The following is a 12851-nucleotide window of genomic DNA, read 5'->3' as shown; positions in this document are numbered from 1 at the left end:
TTTTAAAACATCAACAACAAAACTCCAAGAAGATAATACAGGAGAAAACCTTGATGACTTTTTAGATACACACCAAAGGCATGATCCATGAAAAAAGAATTGATAAGTCAGACTTCATTAAAATTAAAAGTTTCTGTTCTGTGAAAAATACTGTCAACAGAATAAAAAGATAAGACGCAGACTAGGAGAAAACATTTGCAAAACACATATCTGATAAAGGACTGTTATCCAAAATATCAAAGCACACTTAAAACTCAACAGTAAGAAAACAAGCAACTCAATTAAAAAGTGGGCCCAAGACCTTAACAGATACCTCACCAAAGAAGATAAACAGATGGTAAATAAGCATATGAAAAGATGCTCTACAACAGCAGTCCCCAACCTTTTTGGCACCAGGGACCGGTTTCGTGGAAGTTAATTTTTCCACGGACCAGGATGGGGGGATGGTTTGGGGATGATTCAAATGCATTACATTCATTGTGCATTTTATTTCTATTATTATTACACTGTAATATATAGTGAAATAATTATACAACTCACCATAATGCAGAATCACTGGGAGCCCTGAGCTTGTCTTCACTTGCCACTCACTGATACGGTTTTTTTTTTTTTTTTTTTTAAACCGATAGGGTTTTGATGAGAGTCTGCAAGCAACTGATTTATTACGGTCTTTGTGCAGTCAAACCTCTCTGCTAATGATAATCCGTATTTGCAGCTGCTCCCCAGCACTAGCTTCACCACCTCAGCTCCACCTCAGATCATCAGGCATTAGATTCTCATAAGGAGCGTGCAACCTAGATCCCTTGCATGTGTAGTTCACAGGAGGGTTCAAGCTCCTATGGGAATCTAATGCCGCTGCTGATCTGACGGGAGGCAGAGCTCAAGAGGTAATGTGAGGGATGGGGAGTGGCTGTAAATACAGACGAAGCTTCGCTTGCTGGCTCGCCCAGCCACTGCTCACCTCCTGCTGTGTGGCCCAGTTCCTAACAGGCCACGGACCAGTATTGGTCTGTGGTCCGGGGGTTGGGGACCCCTGCTCTACAAAAGTCATCAGGGAAATGCAAATTAATACAACAAGATACCACTATACATCTATTAGAATAACCAAAATCCAGAACACTGACAAGATCAAAGGTTCTGAATGTTTGTGTCCCTTCACCCCCAAATTCATACGTTAAATCCTAATCCAGGGCTTCCCTGGTGGTGCAGTGGTTAAGGATCCACCTGACAATGCAGGGAACACAGGCTCCAGCCCTGGTCCAGGAAGATCCCACATGCCGTGGAGCAACTAAGCCCGTGTGCCATAACTACTGAGACTGCGATCTAGAGCCGGTGAGCCACAACTACTGAGCTTGTGTGCCACAACTACTGAAGCTTGGAGGCCTAGAGCCCGTGCTCTGCAACAAAAGAAGCCACTGCAACGAGAAGGCTGCACACTGCAATGAAGAGCAGCTCCCACTCACCACAACTAGAGAAAGCCATGCGCAGCAACGAAGACCCAACGCAGCCATAAAAAAAAAAAAAAAAGAAAATCCTAACCCAATGTGATACTATTAGGAGATGGGGCCTTTGGGAGGTGATTAGGTCATGAGGGCAAATCTTTCCTGAACGGGATTAGCGTCTTTATAAGAGAGGCCAGAGAGATCCCTTCCCATTCTACCATGTGAGGACATAACCAGAAGTCTTCAACCCAGAAGAGGTGTTCACCCAACCATACTGGCACCCTGACAGATTTAAGACTTCAGATTTAAAACCTCTATAGCTATGAGAAGAAATTCCTCTTGTTTTTAAGCTACCCAATCCATGCTATTTTGTTATAGCAGCCTGAACAGACAAAGACATGCACAAAAGACCTCACCAAAGAAGATATATAGCTGGCAAACAAGCATATGAAAAGATGCTCCACCTCATATATCATCAGAGAAATGCATATTAAAATAATAATGAGATATTACTACACACCTATTAGAACAGCCAAAATCCAGAGCACTGACACCATCAAATGTTGGTGAGGATGTAAAGCAATAGAAACTCTCATTCACTACTGGTGGGAATGCAAAATGGTACAATCACTTTGGAAGACATCTTAGAGACGTCTTACAAAACTAAACATATTCTAACCATACAATCCATAAATCATATGCCTTGGTACTTACCCAAAGGAATTGAAAACATGTCTATACAAAAACCTGTGTGCTATGTTTACAGCAGCTCTATTCATATTTGCCAAAACTTGGAAGTAACCAAGATGTTCTTCAATAGGTAAAGGGATAAATACTAGGCACATTCAGACAATGAAATATTATTCAGTGCTAAAAAGCAATGAGATACCAAGCTATGAAAAGACAGGGAGAAACTTAAATGCTTTTTACTAAGTGACAGAATCCAGTTTGAAAAGCCTACATACTATAGGACTCCAACTATATGACATTCTGTAAAAGGTAAAACTATGGAGACAGAAAAAGATAAGGGGTTACAGAGGTTTGCGGGTAGGAGACGAATAGGTGGAGCATAGAGGATTTTTAGAGCTATAAAACTACTCTGTATGACACTGTAATGGTAGATTCAAGTCATTATACATTTGTCCAAACCCCAAACTGTACACTAAGAGTGAACCCTAATGTAAACCATGGATGTGGGTGGTAATGATGTGTCAATGCAGGCTCATCAATGGTAAGAAATGTACCATTTTGATGGGGGATGCTGATAATGGGGGAGGTTATGCATATGTGTGGGCAGGGAGTTTATGGGAAATCTCTGAACCTTCCTCTCCATTTTGCTGTGAACCTAAAATTGCTCAAAAAACAAAGTCGACTGGGACTTCCCTGGTGGTGCAGTGGATAAGACTCTGAGCTCCCAATGCAGAGGGCCCGGGTTTGATCCCTGGTCAGGGAACTAGATTCCACATGCATGCCACAACTGAGAGTTCCCATGCCGCAACTAAGGCACTGGCGAGCCACAACTAAGGAGTCTGTGAGCTGCAATTAAAGAGCCTGTGAGCCGCAACTAAGGAGCCCGTCTGCCACAACTAAGACCCAGCGCAACCAAATAAATTAATTAAAAAAAATAATACGAGCTTCCCTGGTGGCGCAGTGGTTGAGAGTCCGCCTGCCGACGCAGGGGACACGGGTTCGTGCCCTGGTCTGGGAGGATCCCACATGCCGCGGAGCGGCTGGGCCCGTGAGCCATGGCCGCTGAGCCTGCGCATCTGGAGCCTATGCTCCACAACGGGAGAGGCCACAACAGTGAGAGGGCCGTGTACAGCAAAAAAAAAAAAAATAATAATAATAATAATAAAAGTAAAAAACAAAGTCAATTAATAGAAAAAAATACAAGAACATAGGTGTGCACTAAAGAGAAGCTAAGGCACTGAACATAAATCCCATTTAAAGGGCAAAATAGGGCTGTAATGAAGGTCATATTGCAAAAATCTTTGATTAAAAAAAGTCAAGTTACAAACATTAAATGCTGGAGAGGGTGTGGAGAAAAGGGAACCCTCCTGTACTGTTGGTGGGAATGTAAATTGATACAGCCACTATGGAGAACAGTATGAAGGTTCCTTAAAAAACTAAAAATAGAACTACCATATGACCCAGAAATCCCACTACTGGGCATATACCAGAGAAAACCATAATTCAAAAAGATACATGCATCCCAATGTTCAATGCAGCACTACTTACAACAGCCAGGACATGGAAGCAACCTAAATGTCCATCAACAGAGGAATGGATAAAGAAGATGTGGTATATATATACCATGGAATACTACTCAGCCATAAAAAGGAACGAAATTGTGTCATTTGCAGAGATGTGGATGGACCGAGAGACCGTCATACAGAGTAAGTCAGAAAGAGAATAAATATCGTATATTAATGCATATATGTGGAATCTAGAAAAAAAATGGTATAGATGATCTTATTTGCAAAGCAGAAATAGAGACACAGACGTAGAGAACAAACATATGGACACCAAGCGGGGAGAAGGGGTGGGATGATTTGGGAGACTGGGATTGATATACATACACTACTATGTATAAAACAGATAACTAATGAGAACCTATGTACAGGGAACTCTACTCAGTGCTCTGTGGTGACCTAAATGGGAAGGAAATCCAAAAGAGAGGGGATATATGTATATATATAGCTGATTCACTTTGCTGTGCAGCAGAAAGAACACAATATTGTACAGCAACTATACTCCAATAAAAATTAATTTAAAAAAGTCAAGCTAAATGGATAGATGGAACCAGAAGCCATTTGAGTTATGACATTTAAAGGCTACCAATCAAAAATATCAGTTGCAAGTATTTTTCTATATAATTAAACATCACAGCATCAATCATATAACTACTGCCTAGATAATCCATTCATCTTTTGTTCAGTCGCAAGCATACTAGGCACTGCAGGGAATGATTTGTTGCCAATCCTCTCCTTAGCTATGGGAGGCACTGCTAACTGATCAAGGCATTCTTTCCCATTAAACATCTAAGTACCACACATCAGGAGGTGTACATCCCTGCTCTAGAGATTTCCCTGCAGTTCAGGAATTCCCCCAAGACCAATAATAAAAAAATTAGAAGAAAAAGACAAGATAAGGCAATAGGCAGTAAGTTCCTTGACAGTAAAAATTTGATCTATTTTTTCTTCTTCCTTAGTCCTTCAGCCAATCGAGGTGTGTCCTTTCCCAATCATCCAAATTATCCTGTTTACCCTCCTTCTTCCCACTCACGAAAACTCTAGTCACAGAAGCTACTTTGGTTTGGTGTTACTCAAAGAAAACAAATGACACTGCTTGGATGGTGACTAGCCTTGACTACTCCAGGGGGTATTTATAACTCCCATTAAGAGCTTTTTTAGCATACTAAATAATATGCTAACGTTTACAACAGAGTGTTTTATTGCCTGTTGACTACTTCCTCCCACTTCCATTTGTAGTTCTCTCACTCTTCCTATCCCACTTCCCCGCCCAAGTCTTCCTGGCTAAAATTATCAAGGTTCAGTACCATGCAGCTGTCTGGTATTTGGTCTTACACCAGGATCTGAGTATCACTGTAAGGAAAAAAAAATATGTGTAGACAAAGTGATTCTCAACTGGATTCTTATACTAACTAAATGGCTAACCTGCAAATGCATGGCATATTCCATCATTCAACAAATTCCTTCAAAAATAAAATTCTGAAGTATTATATGTATGGATTATGTTGGGTATGTTAAGTAATACAAAGAATAGGTTCCTATTTTTAAGGACATTACAATTTAGTAGGAGGAAAGCACGTGTTCCAAGATATTTATAAATAATAATCCTCATAAGAATGATATAGCTACTACCACCATCCCACGTTACAGATAAAAAGACCGAGTACTGAAAGACTGACTAATGTGCCGAAAGTCACACAGCTAGTAAGTGGTAAAGCCAGGAATCACTGCCAGCCAGCATCGCTCATAAGAACTACACTCCTGCATCATATAATTCATGAGAGAGAGATGAGCTGCTCCAGAAAATTAGAGAAGAAAGAAAAACTTCTGGCTGAGCCAATGAAGAAAAGCTTCAGATTCAGCTGGGCCTATAAAGATCAATATAATTTGTATATAAAGACATTGGAGGCTAATCCTATGGATTTTACTCTGAGGTTTTACTCCACAAACCTCTCTCCCTTTTTTCTCTTTCCTTTCAGTAAACTACCATGCTTAAACTTAGCCCATCTCTTAAACAAACAGACACACAAAACAACCCTGTCCTTGAGCCATACAATCCCTCCCCCTTTCATCGTCAGACTTCTTTAAAGAAGTCTGCACTCATCATTTCCAATTCCGTATCTCCTATTCAGTCCTCAACCCTCTGCCTCCTGGAATCTGTATGCATTACTCTACTGAAATGGCTCTTGCTAAGATCACCAATTACCACAGGACTGCTAAATCTAAAGGATATTTTTCAGGATTTTTTTTTTCCTTTTTAAAGTACAGGAAAAAGAATTAGAATGAAAGGAGAGTTTGAAAGAGTAAGAAAATAGGAATAAACCATACAGCAAGGCCTTGGTGAGAGGAGAACAGAAACGGTAACACAGAGGTACTACATTAGCAACGAGGAGGCAGAGAAATGAGAAAGCATATGAAGAAAATAATGTTGAAGGAGCTTCTGGTGGATGCCCTCAATCATTTCAGTTAAGTAGTAGGTTATATCTACTAGGAGTTGGGGGTGGGGTTCAAAGTTTAAGGAGAGGAGAAAAGGTCTGAATGTATCATAGTCATTAAGAAACAAAGAATAAACATGTGAGGACACTGTTGAGACTAGACAGAATGAACTGGAACAGGGCCACAGGAATGCAAAGAGTGCAGGCTTTGGTGCCAGACAAATCTGCATTTAAATCCCAAATCTAGATATATAAGCTAAGTGTTCTTGAGAGAGTCACTAAACCTCTCTAAGCCTCAGTTTCACCACCCATAAAATGGGTAACGGTACTTCCTCAGGGATGTTGTGAGGACTGAATTAAATGAGACAGCATATCGAAAGTGCTAATGATCTTATTTGAGAACTTTACCCAATAATCTTCAGCAACAGAAAAGAAGGATGACTGAAGCCTAGAAGGTGGACATAATAGAAGTTAAGGGAGAAAGAATCTGGGATCGTTTGAGAGGATGATATTACAACTGCTGATAGTGGAACTCAAGAAAACAAATTTAATGAGGGTCTGCCAACCTAGAAGAATAGAGCTGAGGTAGAGACAGGAGGTCAAAACGAGGTCACAAAGCACATTCAGGAGTGACAGATGCAGATGAGATAGAGGTTGTGGTCAGAGACGGGAAGCTCTTATTTCAAGATCTTGTTGGCAGAATGGTTCCAAATAAGAATGAGGTCCAAGCATGGCTGAATCAAGGGGTAATAAAAATGTAAACATTATCCTAAATCATGAATACAATTTAAGTAGTTTTATGAGAAATCTCCAGCAATACAACTTGATATTTTTTGAGAAAAACACTAAGAATTAAAAGAAAATTAAACCTCTAATGAAGGGGAAAATTAGCATATATTGATTGCTTATTATATGGTAAGTGAATTTTTTTTTTAAATTGTGGTAAAATATACATTACATAAAATTGACCATTTAAACCATTTTTAGCTACAGTTCAGTGGTATCAAGTACATTCACACTGATGTGCAACTATCACCATCTCCAGGACTTTTTCATCTTCCCATACTTTCTGCTACATGGTTATTATTTCATTTAATCTTCACGTAACTAACAACTTTATTTTTATAGATGAGGAAACTGAAGCTCTGAGGGGTTAACTGAGTTCCTAAGATCACTACACATATCGAGTAGTAAATCTAGGATTTGAATTTAGGTCTTTCAAAGTCTAAGTTCTCTCTTTCTAACATGATGCCTCTAATTAAAGCCAGAAAAAGGAACCCCAAAAGTTGCGAGGATACCATCTTTACTTATCCCCTCCCAAAAGAATTCAATATACTTTACTATTTTCCTCTCCTTTGTTTCAGTTCTCTGACTTCACATAAAGAAAACTATGCTGAACATTGTTTCTAGATGCTTTATGAGTGACTTTAATACTCTGATTCCCAATCTGTAAAAGGGAAAATGGTACCTGACACTAAGATAAACCAAAACTGAATTTAATGAGGTACTGGACAAAAGGTTCAATATAAAATTCAGTTTGTTTTTGCTATGAGCTGTTTTAGAAACAAGGCACCAAGTTACATTGCTCTTTCTTTTCTATCCTTTTTTAGATGAAATTCAAAAGCTTTTTCTTTGTTAAAACTACCATTTCTCATCAATGTTAAGTATCTTCCATTCCTTTCAAAGTTTACGTTGTCCTGAGACATTTAATTCAGATAAGCTCAATTTAAAAAATAACTATCTTAGTTAAAGAATATCTTCAAGCTCTTCTTTATAAGCATTTTCACATTATTTTCACTAAAGTACAAATTAGATGATTAACTGTAACTTTAGCAAAGTACATCTAAAACTAGAAATAGCACACCAGAAGACCTTGGTGTGTGTGTATCACTTAGAATATGTGTATTATATATAAACCAACAGAAGCAGCAGGCTACAATTCCCCCCTGTGGTGGGAATTTTTCAAATACAATATGAAACACGTTAAAACCTGTTTCAGAAAGTTTTTATTCTGTCTACCAAGCAACACTATTCAGGAAGAGGTTATAGAAGTTGTTCTGCAGAGGTTTTTGGCTTCCGCACCTCTAAGATTATACTGTTTATTGCTAAGAAGCATGTGTGAAAATCCCCTACTCTGGGCCACATGATGGCGCTTTTAGCTCTGTCAGCATTAACCATTCACCCCAATTTCATCTTTTAAATCAAAATTTGAATCTAAACATTTGCCCTTCCTTCTCAGCTTTAACTCCTGATTTTTTAATGTTACAATTCAAGAAATTTCCCTCCTTCAACAACGTCAGAGCCTACAGTCAACCAAACAGGATTTATAAATGTAACTATATGACTACCTAAACAAGCATACCGTCTCAGAGGAACAAAACTGTATGTGGTCTGTTTCTGGCCACCAAGTGGGTGAAAAATTTCTAACTCACAACATGAGAAGCATCATACTGCGTCATGGTCAATGTTTTGTCTCTGACAGAGCATCAGGAGACATTTTGTGTAAAGCATTGCTGTTATTCATGACACTAAAGATATACTCCAGATATTTTTACCTTAATAACGAAAATGAAGACCCTTTTTGACTCCAAAGCCTCAACAGAAGTATGGAGCTAGAATTCATGAATTTGTCTAACTTTTTCTTAAATTGATTTATAGGTTTTTACCAATGAGGCAGTGAGTTTATTATGGTACAAAATAGTATCTTATAGTAAATTTTACTATAGTTTTTAGTATTTAGAATCTGGTGAATACATTTATATTAGCTTTCACAATAATGTAAGAAAAAACAAATTGAGTCAAATTGTCAAATTGAATATTCTATTTCCAAATGGTATGTAAGACCATGGTGTCCCTAAAGATGTAAACTTCAAGTTGTTCTGGACATACTATAAAATATAAAATATTCTTGGTTGGGCTTCCCTGGTGGCGTAGTGGTTGAGAGTCCGCCTGCTGATGCAGGGCACACGGGTTCGTGCCCCAGTCTGGGAAGATCCCACATGCCGCGGAGCGGCTGGGCCCGTGAGCCATGGCCGCTGAGCCTGCGCGTCCGGAGCCTGTGCTCCGCAGGGGGAGAGGCCACAACAGTGAGAGGCCCGCATGCCGCAAAAAAAAAAAAAAAAAAAAAAAATTCTTGGTTTTTCTTCATAATTTAAAAACTTTAATTCAATCCTTTATCAGACTTTATCTTTTACAGACTGAAGAGTTCAAATTTATTTAGTCAGTAATTTGTATTCTAATACTGTATTCTGTACCCTTAAATGAGACAGACTTCTCTACAAGGTAGTATAAATTTCCCTAGGCTTATACTGATCATTTTAATTTTCATCATTTTTATCAATGAGACATTTCCTTATCTAGAAAACTTTCACTATAGCAGCACTGACTGACTTAGAATTGTAAAACATTAGAACTAAAGGGAACTAAGGTTAAATGCAACTTTCTACTTACAAATGAGGAAAATAAGATTCAGTGCTGGTAACAGACTTTCTTACACTAAAACAACTAAAAATCTAAGCTAGATCCAACAAAACAGTGCTCTTAAAACTACAGATCGGGGGCTTCCCTGGTGGCACAGTGGTTAAGAATCCGCCTGCCAATGCAGGGGACGTGGGTTCTATCCCTGGTCTGGGAATATCCCACATGCCGCGGAGCAGCTAAGCCCAAGCGCCACAACTACTGAGCCTGCACTCTAGAGCCTGCGAGCCACAACTACTGAGCCTGCATGCCACAACCACTGAAGCTGGTGCACCTAGAGCTCGTGCTCCACACACAGTAAGAAGCCTGCACACTGCAATGAAGAGCATCCCCCACTCGCCACAACTAGAGAAAGCCCACGTGCAGCAAAGAAGACCAAATGCAGCCAAACATAAAATAAATAAAATAAATTTACACAAACAAACAAACACTACAGATCAGGACCAACCAATTAAGGGGGTTGCTACCAGCATTTCAAAAAAGCAACAGAGTAGAAAATATCAGAGCCTTTTCATGTAGTGAGGATAAAAACTGTTTCCTAAAACTTTTGCTTCAGTTCTATGTATGTGGTGGATAATGTAAAATGCATTTATTACAGTGGTCAAAAATTTTGGAAATCATTCATGGATACAGAGAACAAACAAATGTCGATGAAATAGGTGAAGGGTAGATTAAGAGGTACAAACCTCCAGTTATAAAATAAAGAAGCCATAGAGATGTAAAGTATAGCATGAGGAATATGTTCAATAATATTGTAATAACTTTGTATGGACACAGATGGTTAACAGACTTATTGTGGTGATCATTCCATAACATATGAAAATGTCAAATCACCATGTAGTATACCTGAAATTAATATAATACTATATGTCAACTATATTTCAATTAAAGAAAGATTTTGCAAGTCATTACAATAAAATAACTAATTCTATGAGTGAATTTTAAAATTTATTCTTATTTTTAAATTATAATAAAAATAGTAATATTAATAAAATTATAACTTAATATTATGATGGTGATATAGCTTATTATTTATTACAACTCACTCTAAGCTAATAAAAATATCTCTGCATTAAATACTTAATGCTGCCATCTAAAAAAAAGCCATTTTTCCCCTTTAAAAGAAGATAGGTTACGAATGTTATACCCCATACTATATGTGAACAGACTTTCTTTAAAATACCACATTTCTGTAGAGCTTATATGTACAATAGCTAGACAAGCTTTTTAAACGAATACTGAATTCCAGAATTCTGATCATTAGCACACATAAAAATATCAAACATTCTCTGTGAAAACACAGTGACCTCTAGTGGATTAGATAAACTGACATAATCCTTGCCCCTAAGAATTTAGAAATTAAGGTAACACTGACGCATCCAGATATGAAAAATACTGAGATGGTTATTATATACAGACAAGTATTATACATAAATAAGGGCTATAGTTACACTATGTGCAATGTGACATTTGTATATTTATAGATTACTCACTGGTTACTTCCCATCAAGAGGAATATGATGAAAGAATCCTAGCCTTGTTCAGAATCTATCACTAGCTTAAGAAATACACTTAGTCTTTCTGAGCTTGTTTAATAATAAGGTTGGATTAAATTTTCTCTAAGGACCCTTTCAGTTCTTTCATTATGATCCTCTCTTTAATTCATCTTATACACCAATGCCAAACTAAATTCTATTCAAAAACACTTGATATCTCCCCAGGACTTGAAGATATACCAAACTTAGCTTGGCTCCTTGATACGTATCATTATTTTCTATTTTTTGCCCAAACATATCCCTTATTTCAAGTGAGCTAATGTTCTCACTATCTACTTCCAATACCAGCCTATTCCTATGAGTTTATTTTCTCACTTCTGCTTACAGTTTTTCATTATGCAATGCTTTATCCTCACTAACTTACATTACAGGTTCCCATTAGAATAAGTACAAACTTGTTTCACTCATGTGTATTTGTTTTGTCATCCCAATGAGATTTAAATTTAAACTCACAGGTTGGTTTTTACACATGTGTAGCCTGCTGGGTAGTAAGAGCATGCTATACATTTTAAATGTAAATTAAATTGATTAGTTTAGGGAAACCAAGGTTATTTTCGTCTTTCTTTTTTAAGTGAGGTAAGAAAGGGCATATAGATATGGTAGAAATTCAAGAACTACAAATATAAAATGACAGAGCTTCATGCTTTGGGAAAAAGTGGGCATTCTTAAGAGAGCATGGTAAGATTTTGAGAAAAGGTTAGAGGGAAGAACTGTTTTAAATTAGCTGAAGGAAGTATCAATAACTATATCTGAAGAAAACAGAGATGACAGCAAAGGTGCTTTGATAAATGGTTTTGAAGCAGATATGAGTATGGGCTAAATGAGAGAGCTAACTTCAAGAAGTAGAGATCTCTGGAAGCAAAGTTAAGAACAACTCAAGGAAACACCAGTCTTAACACTGGGAAATGGAATATGTCACTGTCATTAGGACTGAGGAGATAATGGGCAGCGCTGGTTAAAGAAATGTTAAGGAAAGAGAAAAAGTGATAGTTAGAAAGGTGCTCTTAGCTTCCCAGTCACTTTGGACAATGCTACAATCTTTTATCCTCCAAACAAGAAAGTTGGATAGGCTGCTAGAGAAATGATGAGCAATTTAGTCTCCATTACGTTGAATTCAATTAACAAAGGCCATACTGTAGTATATTTTACATATTCTGAACCACACAAAATTGGAGCAGCAGGCAAAGGTGTCTGCAAAGGTACTGCCATCAGTAAAATTAATGCTAGTTGAACATACAGTAGTGTCACGTTACTTGTGTATCAAATAAGACTTTAAGTTTATTTAGCATAGATCCTATTTTACCCCAAATAACCCTGCCTTGTGTTGTTACAATATTCTCTATCAAACATGAATTACTTGAGACTTTATCTCATTAATTTAAGCCTTTGTTTGGAATTTCTAGACAATACAGTTCAGTTACATAAGAATAATTTTTGTTACTTTTTTAATATTATGTAATTTTCCCCTCAGTAATAAATTCTCTTTCAAATTCAGCAACTAATAAAATGTTATAAATGTTTAAACATTTCTCACAAGGCAAAATCCCAGGAATGTCTATAAACTTTTTTGCTAAAAATGACTCTTTAAATTGGCTTTCTTTAAATTTATATTGTACCGATTTTTAATACAGATTAAATAAATTAGTAACCTGAACTTTTTAACATTAGTATATAGTTTCTTAACAACAA

The 12851-nt window shown here is 37.5% G+C and overlaps 1 protein-coding gene across 1 annotated transcript in view; it reads right to left on the bottom strand.

Moving 5' to 3' along the window:
- Positions 1 to 12851, bottom strand: part of RPAP2 (RNA polymerase II associated protein 2) — an 84787-nt gene that overhangs the window by 58995 nt on the left and 12941 nt on the right. The gene's annotated exons all lie outside the window — the stretch shown is intronic.

Source organism: Delphinus delphis, chromosome 1 (assembly GCF_949987515.2).
Source record: "Delphinus delphis chromosome 1, mDelDel1.2, whole genome shotgun sequence".
Lineage (NCBI taxonomy): Eukaryota > Metazoa > Chordata > Mammalia > Artiodactyla > Delphinidae > Delphinus > Delphinus delphis.
This window is presented reverse-complemented; position numbering and strand designations above follow the sequence as displayed.